We start from the raw sequence: 19,012 nt of genomic DNA, 5'->3' as shown, positions 1-19,012 counted from the left end.
AGGGACGCGCTGCGCTGCCACTTATATAGGGACAAGGGGCGGTGTCACATGGGTTTATGTCACATGGGTTGGTGTCACATGGTGACCCCGCCCCCTTACGATGTCACAGTCCCGGAGGATGCTGGGGCTGTCGCCATGTGACATCAACCCATGTGACCAACCCATGTGACATAAACCCATGTGACACCGCCCCTTGTCCCTATATAAGTGGCAGCGCAGCTCGTCCCTGGCATTGCGGCTGGAGAGATCGTCGAGTCAACATCTCCTGGAGAAGAAGAAGAAGAAGAAGAACGGAAGGCGGCGGCGACAGAAGACCGGTCCACCGCCTGTAAAAGAGCTATAAGAAGGTGCGGTGGCCCGGCAGAAGAACCGAAGAAGACCCCCGAAGTTGGAAGAAGAGGCGGCGGCGAGAAAGAAAGCCGGACTCCTCCGCTAGCAAAAGAGCTATTTTTTCGGCGTTGGGGTTCCCCTTTAAGTCCATACCAGGCGGCGGGGTCAGCGACGTCTCCTTCGCGGGCCCCGCCTACCTGGAGACCCGCTCGAAATGAGCGGACTTTTCTCCAGGCGGGAAAAGTCCGCTCATTTCAAAAGTACGGCGGACTGGCATACACATGGCCGGATTGTCCGCCGAAATGCGAGCCCGGCGGGAAGATTGGAGTGCAACACGGCATTCTAAGTCCGCCGTACTTTCGGGTCAAAAAAGTATGCCGGAGGCTAACCATGGGGGGATTGTTTGGCGGACTTGAGTTTGCCAGACTTTTCCACCGGATTGTTTGATCGTGTGTACGCGGCATAAGGCACCTAAAATAATAAAATTGTGCCACGTCTCACAAAGTATATGGAATTTTCAATGTTTGAAAAGATGGACTTTAAAGGCACATACTGTATATAGTTTGTTTAACAAAATGTTTATTAATATACCTATTCTTTCACCTAGCAGCAAAAAGGGTCACTGGTTCAAATCCCAACCATGACACCATCTGCCTGGAGTTGGAGTTTACATGTTCTCCCTGTGTCTGCGTGGGTTTCCTCTGGGTAGTCCGGTTTCCTCCCACACGCTAAAGACATGCTGGTAGGTTAATCAGATCCTGTCTAAATTGGCCCTAGTATATGTATGAATGTGTGTTAGGGACCTTAAATTGTAAGGTCCTTGAGGGTAAGGACTGATGTGAATGTACAATGTATATGTAAAGCAATGCGTAAATTGACGGCGCTATATAAGTACCTGAAATAAATAAATAAATTAATATACATATATATATCACAATACATATATAGTGTTAAACATAAAAGTCATCAAAAAAAATAATATAATATAATAAAAAACAAAAAAATTCATGGACAATCTCTCATTTTACTGAGCAGCTTATGCCTAAAGATGACACAAGAGGCATGTTTCCCGCTCTCTCTGCCTTCTGCTGTCGCTGTCTCTGAAACCTGCTTCCAGTCTGACACCTGGACCCACTGTGCACCCAGGAAAATGCTTCATCAAACTTAGGCTGTTTTACTAATGCCGCGTACACACGATCTAAATTCTCGTTGGAAAAAGCTGTGATGGTTTTCCCGTCTGAATTTCGCTCAAACTGTCTTGTCTACACACGGTCACACCAAATTCCGATGGTCAATAACACTGCGACATACAACACGTTCAAAGGCACTATAAAAGGGAAGTTTAATGCTTCTGAGCATGCGTTCAATTGTTCAATTGTTTCCGAGCATGCGTCGGAATTTTGCGTGTCAGAATTGCATACACACGATCGAAAAATCCGATAGAAAGGTTTTCTGTCGGAAAAATTAAGAACAGGCTCTCAATCTATAGACCGTCGGAAATGCCGACAGAAAAAGACTGATGGGCATACACACGGTCGGAGAATCCAATGAAAAGCTCCCATCGGACTATTTCCATTGGAAATTCCGGCCGTGTGTACCTGGCCTGAGGCTTTTTTCACACTGTACGTGGCCTGAGGCTTTTTTCACACTGATATTTGTGAGGTCAAGCAGTAATGTGGACGAGAAGGCCTGGCTCGCGGTCTGTGTTTTTATTCATCCCAAAGGTGTTCTATCGGGTTGAGGTCAGGACTTTGTGCAGGCCAGTCAAGTTCCTCTACCCCAGACTCGCTCATCCATGTCTTTATTGACCTTGCTTTGTGCACTGGTCCAAATCATTTGGTGGAGGGGGGGATTATGGTGTGGGGTTCATTTTCAGGGGTTGGGCTTGGCCCCTTAGTTCCAGTGAAGGGAAATCTTAAGGTGTCAGCATAGCAAGACATTTGGGACAATTTCATGCTCGCAACTGTGTGGGTACAGCTTGGGGATGGCCCCTTTAACATGACTGTGCACCAGTGCACAAAGTAAGGTCCATAAAAACATGGATGAGCAGATTTGGGGTGAAGGAACTTGACTGGCCTGCATAGAGTCATGACCTCAACCCAATAGAACACCTTTGAGATGAATTAGAGCAGAGACTACAAGCCAGGCCTTCTCGTCCACATCAGTGCCTGACCTCACAAATGTGCTTCTGGAAGAATGGTCCAATATTCCCATAAACACATTCCTAAATCTTGTGGACAGCCTTCCCAGAAGAGTTGAAGCTGTTGTAGCTGCAAAGGGTGGGCCCACTCAATATTGAACCCTATGGACTAAGATTGGGATGCCATTAGAGTTCATGTGCGTATAAAGGCAGGTGTTTCAATACTTTTGGTAATATAGCGTATTCTCATCGCCCCTTACTTTAAGACTTGAATACTACATTTGTCAAGAAAGACAGCACCAAATGGTGGACTGTATGATTTTAAACGAATCACTATTGTGGAGGAGCACTGCAAGTTGAGGAAGAGGATATAAATACTGTTTTCCCTTTCAAATATACTTTGCATACTGTATATGCATATGTTTGTATATATTGATTGTGGTTCTTCTGTTGATTGCAATTTTATTCATGTATTACTATAAATAAGGTTGCACAGGATTGTACACATTTTATTGTGTTGAGAAAGGGAGATGCAACAAAAAATGAACACTTTTGAATGTAGTAATTGTGGGGACACAGATATTTGTTTGCTGCCACCTCAAAGTTTTTTGTCACTAATATTATTATAATCACCGGATAGTCACTTGACAACAGGTAAGGGGGATACACAACAACTTTATTTATCATTAAAGCTTCAAGAAATGCTGAAGCCTGCTAGCAGCTTGCTTAAAGTGGTAGTAAGGTCTTTCTTTCAACTTACAGGTAAGCCTATAATAGGGCTTACCTGTAGTAGGGGTGCTGAAATTAATCGTTGCATCGATGCATCGGGATTCGGTTGTCCCCGATTCGGCATCAATGCATACGGACCCTATAATCGATTGCGGGTGACTTCGTAGAAATTTGCCCCGCCCCTCCCAGGAAAGCACTCCGAGCATAGTTTTATAATGACTTTTTTTTAATAAATGGCGACTTACAGTTAATGATGTGCCCCGCTGTATGTGCTTTTAAAAAAAATCTGTCACTTGATTCCCGAAATTCACAGTAAATACATCCCGATAATGTGCCATGCCAAGCCCGGCCTGCCTCTCGCCTCCCTCCTCCCTCCTCCCTCCTCTCACGTCTCTCGAGCCCTGACGTCAGCGGGAAATTCTTAGCCCCACCCGCCTCTCTTCTGATATGATAACTATAGTCAGCGGGCGGGGCTGAGAATTCCCCGCTGACGTCAGGACTCGAGAGACAAGAGAGGCGGGAGGCGAGAGGCGGGCCGGTGTTGTGCCGAGAATGGTTTCCACATCGAAGTATGTTCCCACTGTCTCTCGGCTCATATCGGAACTCCGCCTGTCCAGCCCTCTGCACTGCGGCTCCTCCCACTCTACCTTTGAATGCAAATCACATTTCCACCATCCCCTGTACAATATTATTAGTCTATTCTATACATAGATATATATATATATGTATGTATGTATGTATGTATGTATGTATGTGTATTACTCCATCCACACATAGTATAATATATATATATATATATATATATATATATATATATATATATATATATATATATATATATAAATAATTATACTATGTGTGGATGGAGTAATACATGCAGTATTTTTTTTAAAAGCACATACTTTTTTAATAAATACAGCGGGGCACATCATGCAATGTAACAGTAAGTAGAGTACATGGGTTTGTACTCTACTTACACCTCACGCTGGCTGCATTTGACAGGCACAGGTGGTTGCATTTGATGGGCACAGGTGGTTGCATTTGATGGGCACAGGTGGCTGCGTTTGAAGGGCACAGGTGGCTGTGTTTGAAGGGCACAGGTGGCTGCGTTTGAAGGGCACAGGTGGCTGCGTTTTACAGGCACAAGTGGCTGCGTTTGACAGGCACAAGTGGCTGCGTTTGATGGGGGAGGTTCAGTATTTTTCAGTTTGTTTAAAAAGACACTAGGCGGCCCAAGCGGAAGTGGGAGCTCATCGGTAATCGTGATGCATCGTGATGCATCGCAGAATCGAATCGAATCGTTGACCAGATAATCGTAATCGAATCGAATCGTGAGCCCAGTGAAGATGCGCACCCCTAACCTGTAGGTACAGTAAATATCTCCTAAACTTGCACTGTTTAGGAGATATTCATGATGCAGAATTTCACTGTCACATGAGCTCCAAAGGGACAGCATACACGTGCTGTCCTTCAAAACTCTGCTCCATGGCTCCCGCGCGCATGCACAGCAGTGACATCATCGTGGCTCGGCCAGTCAGATGATCAGGGCCCACAAATCTGGTGGGAAGACCAGGTGAAGATGGCAGTCTTGTTAGTGGTGAGAGAGCGCTGCTGGAGGGCTTTGTTCTAAGGTAAGTATTTCATAATGTGCTAGTATGCATACTAGCACATTATGCTATTGTAATGCATTGTTTTAATTTTAAAGGCTGCAGGAGTGGCGGCTGGTGCTTAAAATTTGGGGGAGGGGGGCAGCAAACAAACCTGCCCCCCTCACTCGCACTAATGCCACACCCCCATGGGAGATGGACATGTAGGTGGCGACTACACCCTACCCCCCCGCGGGAGTTGGACGTGCAGGCAGTGATCAGAGGCCTTACCTTAGGAGGCAAACAGATTTTTATGGCACACTCAAGATAGGGCTATAACCTTAAAATAGTGTGCAAATGGTTGTGACTGTGTCATATGATAGGACAGTCTTATTTAGTCCATAGTATTAGTAAGTCCATGTAAGGAGGACCAATAAACTATCCTTAGTAGATAGAATAAAACTAGAATATGGAGGAAGACAAAAAGCAGCGCCATCTAAGTGTAGTAGTAAAACTTTTTAATAGTTGAAACGTAAAAAGTTACACTCACTAGATGGAGATTAAGACCAGCATGTAGTATATAGAAATCATCCGCTCTGTCCCAGAAGTGGTTATGTGTCTGTATCTACAGGTGCTGCCTTGGATCTGGCCACGCTGGTGGCTTCCAGAGCTTCCAGTGTACCCGGCGGTGCTTGGGGACACATGGAAGCACAAATGACGCCACTACTGGGTGCAGGGTCAGCAGGCGTGGCGCTCGTTCAGAGCATTCATGCTCCATCCTCAGGCTCTGCTCCTACCTTAGGAGGCAGATGACGAAGATCCAGGGTAGGGCTGCAGGGCTGCTGCTCTTCGTTCAGGCTTGCAGAGGGAAGAGTCAGGGGCCATTGCTTCTCCTCCTTACCGAACAGGAAGTGGATCCTGAGACCTGATTGGCTGGGAGTCCTAAGACTTTCCCGGCCAATCGGATCCCTGGACCTGCTTCATGATTGGCTAGGAGTAGAATCAGGAAGTTAATATTGAATATTAAGGATGAAGTAAACTGATGGATTTTACTTCCTCTTTATTCCCCTACAAAGTAAAAGCATAATGGGCTAATATGCATCGCATACTAGCCCATTATGTGGCACTTACCTGCAGAGGAAGCACCGCAATGTCCCCGCTGGTGGAAGCATCCATCTTCGTCTGTCTTCCTTCCAGGGCCACAGACTATGGCTCTGTGAGTCTCCGGAGCAGCCAGTCACAGCACACGCTTGGGCAGGGAGAAACAGCACTGAGGGCCCTTTCTTCACTACGCATTGTCGATGACATCAGCGGCACAGTGTACATGAAATATCTCCTAAACGGTGCACTTTTAGGAGATATTTTCAGTATATATAGATAAGCCTTATTATAGGCTTACCTATATGTATAAATAGGTCAGGGGGGTTTACAACCACTTTAATTCAATATTGTAACAAAACTGGGTGGGCTCAGGGCACACTGCTCTGCGTCTTGAGCCCACCCTTTTTTGAAGCCAATTTAAGCCATCGTGTGCTTAAAAAAAAAAAAAAACACTAAAATCCATGTATGTAGATTAGGGGCCGGGCGCATGGATTAGGGGGGCACCCCCCCCCCCCCCGCGCTTCTTATGGACAGGCTGCCACTGGGCTGCAGTTTACTACTGTTTTAAAGTGGCAATCAACACCCCCGTTACAATCTGAGGTTGATTTACTAAAGGCAAATATAGTGTGCAATACAAGTGCACTTGGAAGTGCAGTTGCTCTAGATCTGCCGGGAAGCTCTGAAAAGAGGGGAAGCTCTGATGATTTATATCATCCTATCATGTGCAAGCAAAAACTCTCTTTTGTATTTTCCTTCTTCCTCAGATCTAGAGCAACTGCACTTGTGGGTGCACAGTCTATATCACTTTAGTACATCAGCATCTCTGTGTTCAACATTTACAAACTGGAGCTGAATGGTACTTTAAAAGCTTCACCAAAGCTTGCAGAAAGCTCTGCAAATGCTTTGTTTAAAGTGGTTGTAAACCCTTACAACACACTTTTTGCTACAGGTAAGCCTGTGATAAGGCTTACCTGGAGCTACCCTGGATATCTCCTAAACCTGAATGGTTTAGGAGATATCCCCTGTATTTGCATGTGCCAACATCATCGGCACATGCGCACTGAAGCAAACTAACGTACATGCCGTTGCTTCAGTTAGACTGTGCCGTCAACGGCGGCTCCAGCCAATCACAGCGCCAGAGCCCGCGATACCCGGAAGTAACTCCGGGAGCGATGTCGCTGGCCGGAGCGGTGAACGAGGACCACAGCAGGGGCTTCAATCTTAGGTGAGTATTACATAATGAGCTAGTATACTAGGCACACTAGCTCATTATGCTTTTCTCTTGCAGGTATTATTTTTTTTATTTTTTTTTCAAAGTGGGTTTACAACCACTTTAAGCTTGCTGTTCACACATATATATACACAGATACATTATACAAGCTAAAGCCAATCTGAAACGGGTTGATAGGCAAAAAAGCTGCTTGCTTTGCAGGGAATCTTTACTTCACAATGAAAGTTTCCCTTAGGTCAGTGAATGTGTTGAAAACCGATTTTGCAAAGAATGCCTAATCATGTGCGAGGAAATAATGAAAACAGTATTTTTACTTGCATATGATTGGATGATGTAGGTATAGCTCCCAACTGTCCCTGATTTGGAGAGACTGTCCCTGATTAGGAGCAATGTCCCTCTGTCCCTCTTCCCTCCTCATTGGTCCCTCATTTTGGTCTGATCTGTATACATAGCTCTCATCTATCCCTGATTTGGAACAATGTCCCTCTGTCCTTCTTTTGGTCTGATCCATATAATTGTATATAAAATGCACTTTTTATCTTTCAAAAAATGTTTCCCAGTGCTATACCTTTCATCCAATTTCTAAATTGCTGCATTTTGTACCTTTTAAAAGCCAATATAAAGGAACAGAAAGTAAAAATTAGCCCTTGTGGATTTAATTAACCTTTTCTTTTTGTTAATTCTCCTTTAAGGGGGTGTAGCAAGAGGGTTTGTCTTATGCCTACATACGTTTGTTAGTAGGTGTCCCTCATTCTCATCTCAAAATGTTGGGAGGTATGTATATAATTATATATAAAATGCATTTTTTATCTTTCAAAAAGTGTTTCCCAGTGCTAAACCTTTAATCCAATTTCTAAATTGCTGCATTTGTAAATTTTAAAAGCCAATATAAAGGAATAGAAGTGATTAAAAAAAACACTTCTGGATTTAATTAACCTTTTTTTGGTTAATTCTCCTTTAAGGGGGCGTGGCAATGGTGTGTGTCCTATGCCTACATACGTTTGTTAGTAGGTGTCCCTCATTCCCATCTCAAAATGTTGGGAGGTGTGTGTAGGGTAGAAGAACTTCATCTCAACCAAAAAACAAGGGGAACGTTTCCTTTCCATTAATAAGTCAACCCCACCTGCTACAAAATGCAATGGCAGAAAAGGGAGCATGTCTGGAAATATGTGTCCTGGAACTGGGGTGGGAAGAGGTTGGGGGCTTTTTAGTGCTGGAGGACCTTGCCCCTGTACTGGTGTCATATGGACACAAACCAAAATGGAAAGGATGCCATAATTGTGTAAAATGTCTAGACAAGATGGCAATCAATAACTTCTGTGTGCTTTTATGTCTCATTTACTGTTTGCTTTCTGCATGACCAAACAAGGGGTTATTTTCCCAGTGACATGCAGTTTACTTCTTTGTAATAGAATCTCATGCAGAAATCTGCCTTTACGGGATCTCACTTATGAAAACTACATTAAAGTGACCTTCACCCCATAAGACAATTCCTCTTTTCTTGCCTAGGTGACAATGGTGATGCACATGTGTACTCAGATGTGCTGAAGGGCTCTGGCAGGCTTCAGGACCTGGTATAGACTTTTGGCACATCTGCATACACGCATGTTTCCGTGTGCATAAGAATGATGCAGTCTAGGAGGTCCGAAATGTCTTTTTCTGCACATGTGCGCACACATCTCAGTGCATGTGCAGATGCGCCGCAGGGCCCTGCACAGTGAATTTCTTTATAAATAGATCCCCAGGTGTTACACAGCTGTTGCTACAGCTTCTATAAATAAAGCATGATGCAAGAATTCAGGATGGGAGGATGTTTGTTAAAGCGGAGGGCCGCCCTAAAATAAAAAATTGCATTAATATTCTTAAACAAATAAAAATGTGCATTTTTTTTTTTTTAACTTACCAGAAACCCCTGTTGCTAGGCAGTCTTCCTAATCTGCCTCTTCCTATTCCGTGGCACTTCCTCCACTTTGGCGAGCTGCCCCGTTGTGTTCTGGGACATGTGTGTGTCTCAGAAAACAACGGGGCCATTCACAAAGCACTGCGCGACTCTTGCATGCGCAGTAGGAAATAGGCAGTGGAGCCGCAAGGCTCCACTGCCTGTTTCCCTTTGTTAAGATGGCAGCGCCGGCAGCCGATCCAATGGAGGGATCGGCCTCGAGGGGCCAACATCGCGGGCTCGCTGGACAGGTAAGTGTCCTTATTAAAAGTCAGCAGCTACAGTGTTTGTAGCTGCTGACTTTTAAAAAAAAAAAACGCGGCGAGAACATGCCTTTAAATCCACCACCTGCATTCATACATCAGGTTTCATTCATAAAAGCTGTTGTACCGTTTCCATGAATGGAGGAGCTGAGCGGTCATAGTCAGTCACTTTTGATGAGAGCTTGTGACAGCTCATTGGTTTTATTAGCCCCCGCTGTATTCTTCCAGTTCAATGGGACTTATTAGAACTGATAAGCTGTCATGAGTATGGGTGGGGGGGGGGCATTGGAAGAGGGATTTCAACTGGACTAGAAATCAGAAGCACAATGGACACATTAAACTGAAGGTAAGTAATGTCCCTTGTGCTTATTTTTTCATGGACTCTCTATCCACCTGGCTGACGGGTCTGCCATCAAGTCTGGACCTGTAACTCTAGAAACCGCTCCCATACCTGTTACCATCTCTAACTCCCACCAAGAACTTTTGCGCATGGACATTATCTCTTCCCCCTTGTTCTCTATAATCCTCAGCATGCCTTGGTTACAGGCGCATAACCCTGACATTAATTGGGCCACAGGAGAGATTACCTTCTCCCCTCCCTACTGCCAGCAATTCTGTGGTTCACGGGACTCTCTTAAGGCTTCTACCGTGCTATGCCTAGACACAGAAGCCAGACTATTTCAGTCTATTCCAGAGACTTACCATGACTTCCTAGATGTGTTTAGTAAACAGAGGGCAGAGACCTTACCATCCCATCGGGCCTACGATTGCCCCATTGAGCTGTTCCCTGGGGCGGAAATCCCTTTTGGTAGGAATTTTCCCTCGACTGAAGTGGAACAGGGAGCATTGAAAGAATACATTGACGAAAACGGGTGCCAGGATCTTCTTCGTAGAGAAAAAGGATCACACACCGTGAACTAAATAAAATTACTGTTATCCTCTCCCCCCTGGTACCAGAACTGTTTCAGAGGCTCGGAACTGCTACTGTGTTCACTAAACTTGATCTCAATGGAGCCTATAACCTGGACCGTGAACTAAATAAAATTACTGTTATCCTCTCCCCGTGGTACCAGAACTGTTTCAGAGGCTCGGAACTGCTACTGTGTTCACTAAACTTGATCTCAATGGAGCCTATAACCTGGTCTGTGTAGGGGACGGAGAGTGGAAGACTGCCTTCCGTACTCGTTTTGGGCATTTCGAGGACTTGGTGATGCCCTTCGGGTTCTGCGATGCTCCCGCCACTTTCCAGTACTTTATCAATGATGTCCTACGGGACTTCTTAGACTTGTCTGTCATTGTCTATTTAGACGACATACTAATCTTCTCTTGTTCCCTTGAATCTCATCGCAGGCACGTCAGAAGTGTGTTGGCCCAACTCCGACAACATGGTTTATACGCGAAGGCGGAGAAATGTGAGTTTGAGCGGGAAAGTATACCATTTCTTGGGCTAATTATCTCCAATAAAGGCATCAAGATGGATCCTCAGAAAATTTCTGCAATCTTGGATTGGCCGGTCCCAACAGATAAGAAAGGAATCCAACGTTTCGTTGGATTCGCCAATTTCTTGTCAGGAACCATGAAACAGACAGAGACAGAAGTACAATCAAATCACACTTGTTTATTATTAAAAATAACAAGGTCAATAGGAAAAAGTGTAGTCAAGCATAGCCAGAGTCCAGTAGCCAGATCGGGTAGTCAGCCAGTCCAAAGTTCATAAACCAGATCGGGTAATCAGCCAGTCCAGACGTCAGGGATCCAAGGAGAGCAACTGCAAGCAGGATAGAAGCCAGGAGGGATGTAGAAAGCCAGTCTTGAAACATACAGCAGGAGATGGTTCCTAGGGATGTGACCAATGCGAAGGCAAAGGAAAGAGTGAGCTGGAAGGCTTTAAATAGGCAGGTCAGACAAGCATCATCGGGAACAGCTGGTAACTGTCAGGGCCCGATTAACATAGGGGCTATTGGAGCTGCAGCTCCAGGCCTCTTTCTCAAGATAGGCCCATTTGCCCAAAAAAAAGAAAAAAATATAAAAAAAAAGATCGACTGTGAGGATTGTAGCTCGGCGATCAGGAGTCACAGAGACCCCACATTTGGGGGGTAGGTAGCTAAAGACCCACTCCGGCACTGGTTAAAATGTGGTGCAGTTATCATCTATGGTTCCGGAGATATAGGGCTGCTTGCGCAGCCTGTCAGAAGCTACATACAGAGCGGCCAGTTTAAATACAAGCTGGAACACTCTGCAGCAGACTGAGAGGATGACCTCACAGTGCTTATAATAATTATTTGTATATTACTTATGATAAATAACCCCTTGCCACCCAGGCCCATTCTGAGACTTCTCTCCTACATGTAAAAATCATCATTTTTTTTATGCTAGAAAATTACTCAGAACCCTCAAGCATTATATATTGTTTTAGCAGACACCCTATGGAATAAAATGGTGGTCTTTGCAACTTTTTATGTTACACAATATTTGCGCAGCAATTTTTCAAACTTTTTTTTGGAAAGAAATTGTTTCATTCATTAAAAAAAAGCACTAAAGTTAGCACGATTTTTTATTGTGTACTAAGCGATGCTTTACATTTTTTTTTACAGGTTACATGTTTAGAGTTACAGAGGAGGTCTAGTGCTAGAATTATTGCTCTCGCTCTAACGATCATGGCGTATGTAACCTGTGTGTATCTGGCTCTTATACTAACCAGTGCCTACCCAGGGACTGACTAGTATCTCTCCCCAGCCTGTCCCCACACACCCTCTCACCTGCTGACCTGTGAATGGGGCAATTACTCCTGCAGTGTTATTGTGTTCTGCCAGTGAATACAATGATTAGTGTTGCTAATGCCGCATACACACGTAGCCAACTATCTGGCGGACTTAGTCTGACGGACTTCCCGCCGGACTGTCCGGTGGACTTTCCGAACGAGCTACTACACACACGGCACTTTTTCAGCGGACTAATAAGGCGTACTAAGTCTGCCGGACTATCCGCCGTACTTTTGAAATGAATGGACTCGCCCACACACGCAGAGGAAAGTCCGCTCATTTTGAGCGCGTCTCCAGGTAGCCGGGGCCAGCAAAGGAGGCGTCGCTGGCCCCGTCACCTGGTATGAATTTAAAGGGGAACCCCTACACTGAAAAATCGGTGTGGGGGTCCCCCCTAGGTCCACATCAGACCCTTGTCCGAGCACGCTACCCGGCCGGCCAGGAAAGTGGGTGGGGACGAGCGAGCAGCCGTGCCAGGCCTCATGCCCTCAACATGGGGGGGTGCCTTGGGGAAGGGGGGGCTGCGCGGCCCCCCCACCCCAAAGAACCTTGTCCCCATGTTGATGAGGACAAGGGCCTCTTCCTGACAACCCTGGCCGTTGGTTGTCGGGGTCTGCGGGCGGGGGGCTTATCGGAATCCGGGAGCCCCCTTTAATAAGGGGGCCCCTGGATACCTGCCCCCCACCCTATGTGAATGAGTATGGGGTACAATGTACCCCTACCTATTCACCAGTGGAAAAAAGTAAAAATAAAACACAACATACAAGGGTTAGAATAGTTTATTGCACAGCTCCGGGGGTCTTCCGTCTTCGGAGGTCTTCTCACCGGACTCCTCCGCTATCTTCTGCTAGCTCTTTTGCTAGCGGAGAGCCCGGCTTTCTTCTTCGCCGCCGCTGCCCTCTTCTTCCGACTTCGGGGGTCTTGTCCCCCTCTTCGGGAGTCTTGTCCCCCTCTTCGGTTCTTCTTGCCGGGCCACCGCGCCTTCTTCTAGCTCTTTTACAGGCGGTGGCCCGGTCTTCTGTCGCCGATGTCGCCGTCTTCTGTTCTTCTGTTCTCTTCTTCTCTTTTTTTGTTCTCTTCAGATGTTGCCTCTCCGCTCACAATGACGGGGACACGGCGCGCGGCGACTTATATAGGGACATCACCGGATGATGTCCCCGCCTATTATGATGTCACAGTCCCTGAGGATGCTGGGACTGTGACATCATAATAGGCGGGGACATCATCCGCACCATGTCCCCGTCATTGTGAGCGGAGAGAGCGACGAGGCAACATCTGAAGAGAAGAAAAGAAGAGAACAGAACAGAAGAACAGAAGACGGCGACAGAAGACCGGGCCACCGCCTGTAAAAGAGCTAGAAGAAGGCGCAGTGGCCCGGCAAGAAGAACCGAAGAGGGGGACAAGACCCCCGAAGAGGGGGATAAGACCCCTGAAGTCGGAAGAAGAGGGCAGGGGCGGCGAAGAAGAAAGCCGGGCTCCTCCGCTAGCAAAAGAGCTAGCAGAAGATAGCGGAGGAGTCCGGCGAGAAGACCCCAGAAGACGGAAGACCCCTGGAGCTGTGCAATAAACTATTTTAACCCTTGTGTGTTTGTGTTTTTTTTTTACTTTTTTTTTTCAAGTGAATGGGTAGGGCTACATTGTACCCCATACTCATTCACATAGGGTGGGGGGCCGGTATCCGGGGGCCCCCTTATTAAAGGGGGCTCCCGGATTTCGATAAGCCCCCCGCCCGCAGACCCCAACAACCAACGGCCAGGGTTGTCGGGAAGAGGCCCTTGTCCTCATCCACATGGGGACAAGGTGCTTTGGGGTGGGGGGGCCGCGCGGCCCCCCTTCCCCAAGGCACCCCCCCATGTTGAAGGCATGCGGCCTGGCACGTCTCAGGAGGGGGGGCGCTCACTTGTCCCCACCCCCTTTCCTGGCCGGCCGGGTAGCGTGCTCGGATAAGGGTCTGATGTGGACCTAGGGGGGGACCCCACGCCGATTTTTCGGTGTAGGGGTTCCCCTTTAAGTCCATACCAGGTGACGGGACCAGCGACGCCTCCTTCTCCGGGCGGGAAAAGTCCGTTCATTTCAGAAGTACGGCGGACTGGCACACACACGGCCGGATTGTCCGCCGAAATGCGAGTCCAGCGGAAAGATTGGAGTGCAAAACTACTTTCTAAGTCCGCCGTACTTTTGGGTAAAAAAAGTCCACCGGATTGTTTGATCGTGTGTACACGGCATAACTATAGCTGGCAACACTGATTGTTTTGGGGAAAACCTGACAGGCTGGTTGTACTCAAGTCGGTTAATAGGTTGACTTGTGTAAAACCAGCTAGCCCATACATAGATCGACTACGGCTGGTCTCTGCTTAATTGGTGTAATTGCAATCCATGTATGGCTCACTTAACCACTACGCAGTCCCTAAACATCCTTCCACAAACCTTTACATTTTTCCTTCCCAGATTACTTCATCCTCCTCTCCAATACATAGTGCCCACTGTCATACTCTCCACACTTCTCTCCTATACATAGTGCCCACTGTCATACTCTCCACACTTCTATCCTATAAATAGTGCCCACTGTCATACCCTCCACACTCCTCTCCTGTACATACTACTCACTGTCATACCCTCCATACTCCTCTCCTATACATAGTGCCCACCATCATACCCTCCCTCCACACTCCTCTCCTGTAATTACTGCTTACTGCCCTACTCTCCACACTTCTCTCCTGTACATAGTGCCCACTGTCATACCCTCCACACTCCTCTATTGCTCACTGTCATACCCTCCACACTCTTCTCTTATGCATAGTGCCCAATGTCATACCCTCTACACTCCTCTGCTGTGCATACTGCCCACTGTCATACCCTTCACACTCCTCTCCTGTACATAGTGCCTTCTGCCATGCCCTCTGCACTCCTCTCATGTACATAGTGCCAACTGTTAGACCCTCCACATTCCTCTCCCTCACCTGCACATACTTCCCACTTTTATACCATCCATACTCCTCCCCTATGCCTCTTACCCATAAAAACTGTTCTTTAAAATTATACTGAATATCCTCAATGTTACCAGCTCTAGAATGGGCCCTTTTGTCAGTACAACTAAAGGAAATCTCACAGTCCTCATGTTTGTTCTGCCCCATTATTAGTACTTACCGTATATACTCGAGTATAGGTCGATCCGAATATAAGCCGAGGCCCCTAATTTACCACAAAAAAAATGGGAAAACTTATTGACTCGTGTATAAGCCGAGGGTGAGACATGCCTGTCCATCCCTGTGAGTCCATCCTTGTGTGTCCAGCCCTGTGTGTCCAGCCCTGTGTGTCCAGCCCTGTGTGTCCAGCCCTGTGTGTCCAGCCTACCTGTGTCCCGAGCCTGTGTCCTTCTGCACATACGGCGGCCATGCCAGGATCGCCGCACCTCTTCTCGTCTGTGACAGACGGCGGCCATTCCACTGTTCAAAAGCCGCGCCTCCGTCTGTGATAGGCGGAACACTCAATTTCCCAGCAGTCTGTGTTCCGCCTATCACGGACATCCTCTCATCCTTGTCCGTAGTATGAGGATGAGCGGATGTCCGTGATAGGCGGACCACTGACTGCTGGGAAATTGAGTGTTCCGCCTATCACAGACAGGGAGGCGTGGCTTTTGAATAGTGGAATGGCCGCCGTCTGTCTGCTCGACACGCTGATCGGGTAGACAGACGGCGGTGACTCGAGTATAAGCCGAGGGGGGCACTTTCAGCCTAAAAAAAGAGGCTGAAAATCTCGGCTTATACTCGAGTATATACGGTATTTAATTTTGTAATTACTATTTTGATGTATAGAGGAACATAGGAGATGTCAGCTACTCTAAATATAGCACTTGTAAAAAAAGCGTCCCTGAAAATATTTTTGAAATGTTGACAACTATGCACTTAGGCACTGCCTAAACTTTTCTAACATTACTACTTTTAGAGGCCCTGGGGTAGGTTATGCCATAATGTACAAGTATGCCCAGCATATTAGCACATTAGGGTACACTTAAATTGTCAGACTGAACCCTCCAGTTCTGTGCTGTGATCAATCCGGCGGGGCCAGAGCACTTCCATCTTCACCCGGTCTTCCTTCTGGGTTCTGTGCCTTCGGTCACTTGCCTTGGCCAGGCTGCGTTGATGTCATTCCCACACATGCTCATGCGCATCCTCTCTCTCCCACCCCCCCCTTTCTCTCTCATCCTCCCTCCCTTACCCCTCACACCTCTTTCATCCCCTTTCTCTCTCTCTTTCTCTCTCTCTCATCCTCCCTCTCTCTCTTTAATTTAATTTGTTATAACAAAAAATAGTTTGCATTTTTATTTATTTTTTGCTTATAAAAGGCCCCACCAAAATCCTCAGCACCAGGCCCATGATGTTCTTAATCTGGCCCTGGTAACTGTGGAAAGAGAAGAGAGTTGGCAATTAGCCGACAGCTGAGCGGCCAGCCCAGAGGAGGATGGGCTAAGCCAGCCCTGACATTTCTATCGGAAATTTATTAAAGGGTTCTCAGCCATCATTGCTCCGATTACCCAGTTAACTAAACAGGGAACACGCTTTCATTGGTCTTCTGACGCCCAAGAGGCCTTTGAAACCCTCAAGGGTCTCTTTACTTCTGCCTCCATACTAAAGCACCCAGACTCCTCTCTATCATTCGTACTTGAAGTGGACGCTTCCGAAATCGCTGTGGGGACAATACTGTCTCAAAGACAGGAAACCAGGGCTCTACTCTGCCCAGTGGCCTTCTTCTACTGCAAACTATCGGCAGCGGAGAGAAATTATGATGTAGGAGATCGAGAGTTGCTAGCAATAAAATCTGCACTAAAGGAATGACGCTATCTTTTGGAGGGAGCCGCACACCCGATTCTGATATTCACTGACCATAAGAACCTGGAGTATCTGAGATCTGCAAAGAGGTTAAAACCCCAACAGGCCAGGTGGTCCCTCTTCTTCTCCAGGTTCTCTTTTCATGTCCCGGCTAAAAGAACACAAAACTCAATGCTCTATCCCGAATGTTCCATAACCTCAAAGAAATGTCGTCTCCAGACACTATCTTTTCTCCTGGAAATTTTCTTTTTCTCCAAGAAGACCTGCTCTCACGAATCCAGCAAGCCTCCACAGGACAGAGACTTCCAGTTGGGCAAGAACTACAGGCCAGAGATGGGTTGTTTTGGCACAAGGACAAAATTGACATCCTCAAAACTCTACGAGTGTCCATTTTGGAACTCTGCCACGACCACGCACTGGCAGGACATTTTGGTATAGTCAAGACCACCGACTTGGTACAGCATACCTTTTGGTGGCCTCAGTTACATAAGGATTGTAGGAAGTTCTTAGAATCCTGCATAACCTGCATTAGGAGCAAAGGCAACAAGACCAAGGCATGGGGGCTATTAAGACCACTGCCTGTTTCAGACAGACCATGGAAGATGATATCCATAGATTTGATCATCAAGCTTCCTCCGGTGGAGGGTCATACCACTGTCTTTGTGATCGTAGATCGTCTGTCAAAGATGGCACATTTAATTCCAATGAAAGGCGCTCCCTCTGCTCCCGAAACGGCTCACGTGGGTTCCTTTGCAAGGCTCTGAATATTGAACTGTCACTCTCTTCTGGTATAAAAAGAGACAATCAGCGCACACTAAATCCTAAAATACACACACAAATTGCAAGCTGAACACCATATGGCAAATCACGAATCCTTAGAATTAAATAAAGAAATGGAAAGCGTGCAGCGCAATAACTAAAATTATATTCACTTAATAAAATTCCTGAATTATTAAGGTGCCAAAAAACACTATAAAAAGACACCCAATAGAGAGCAAGCAAAACTTGTCACACAATGAATACAGTTCATAAGCTGATGAAAGGCTGAATACTACTGTGAAAAAATTGGGTAGGAAAGAAGGGTGGAAGCCAAAATACAGTTCATATTAGAGCCTCTGGCCTGAAAGGGGCCAGGCACATGAATAGGGAGGGCGGCAGAGGTAACAGGGGGCGGCGCCCGTGTGCCCACAATGCACGGGCCGCCACTGGTCTTTGATCTCTGTCAAGTGCTGGGGGCTGGATTGCCTCCGCTGATTTTCCTCCAATCAGGGGCCAAGGAACCTAAGTGCACTGCCATCCTCCGGGGGGAGAGAAGGGTGTACCTGTCCCCCGGGGGGAGAGAAGGGTGTACCCGTCCTCCGGGGGAGAGAAGGGTGTCGCCCTCTCCTCTTCCAACTACCCAAGGACCAGCTTTTCCAATTTTGGTCAACCCTGGGGCCACCTCCTTCTCTTTAAAACAGCCAAGGGCCCACTCCTTCTCTGCCAACCACCCAGGTGCCCTCTCCTTCTCTCCTGGCCACCCAGGGGCCCGCTTCTTCACTAAATGACCACCCAGGGCCCTCTCCTCCTCCAAACACCCAGGTGCCCTCTCCTTCTCCCACGGCCACCCAGGGGCCCTCTTTATGACTAAATGGCCACCCAGGGGTCCTCTCCTCCTCCCAACACCCAGGGGCTCTCTCATTCTCCACCGGCCACCCAGGGGCTCTCTCCTTCTCCACCGGCCACCCAGGGGGTCTCTCCTTCTCCAATGGCCTCCCAGGGGCTCTCTCCTTCTCCCCCGGCCACCCAGGAGCCCTCTCCTTCTCCCACGTCCACCCAAGAGCCCTCTCCTCCACTGGACACCCAGGTGCCCTCTGCTTCTCACACGTCCACCTAGGAGCCCTCTCCTTCTCCCATGTCCACCCAGCAGCCCTCTCCTTCTCCCACGTCCACCCAGGAATAATCTCCTTCTCCCAGGTCCACCCAGAGGCCCTCTCCTTGTCCACCGGCCACCCAGGAGCCCTCTGCTTCTCACATGTCCACCCAGGAGCCCTCTCCTTCTCCCATGTCCACCCAGAAGCCCTCTCCTTCTCCCACATCCACCCAGGAACAATCTCCTTCTC

This window comes from Lithobates pipiens, unplaced genomic scaffold (assembly GCF_037356315.1).
Source record: "Lithobates pipiens isolate NorthernLeopardFrog02 unplaced genomic scaffold, aLitPip1_a1.2 Scaffold_19, whole genome shotgun sequence".
Lineage (NCBI taxonomy): Eukaryota > Metazoa > Chordata > Amphibia > Anura > Ranidae > Lithobates > Lithobates pipiens.
This window is presented reverse-complemented; position numbering follows the sequence as displayed.